Source organism: Apis dorsata, unplaced genomic scaffold (assembly GCF_000469605.1).
Source record: "Apis dorsata unplaced genomic scaffold, Apis dorsata 1.3 scaffold_681, whole genome shotgun sequence".
NCBI lineage: Eukaryota > Metazoa > Arthropoda > Insecta > Hymenoptera > Apidae > Apis > Apis dorsata.
In genome coordinates, this window is record NW_006263862.1 from 11,641 (window position 1) to 12,235 (window position 595).

The window sequence follows — 595 nt, forward strand, 5'->3', positions numbered from 1 at the left end:
CTCGCTAGAGGAGGAGGAGGAGGAAGGATCGGAAGGAAGGGAAAGTTTTTACGAGGGAGGAGGGGTCTCCCGAAGATCCTCCTCCACGCGGACACCCACGCTAGAACCGACTCGCGTTCACGGGATGGTACACGAGTACATCCTCTTCCTCCGAATCCCGTGCCAAAAGGCGGAGTCTTCGTGGACGGGGACGAAACACACGGGGGTAGAACGTAGCGCACCGTTCCTCAGGGGCGAGGCACGGATCTCGCGTACCTTGTGGCTAGGTGTTACTTCACAGAGTTCATTTGGAATAACGATAATCCCGTACACGGGATAATGAAAAGTGTTAAGTTTTCTCTTTCAATGTTGTCTATATATCTTCCCTTCTTTCTTCTTTGTAAACGAGCAAACGTTTCAATAATTGATTTCAGAATTTAATTTAATCGATCTACAATTCGATTTCTATAATCGTTTTCATTGATTCGATTGATTTTACTATGTAATCTTTGAGTTAAAGTTTGTTGTATTTTTTAAAGCTAATTTTGAAAGAAAATTTAAGAATTTACCGGAAAAATTTTATTCTTTGATAATTGAAAATTTTCTTTTTTTTTTT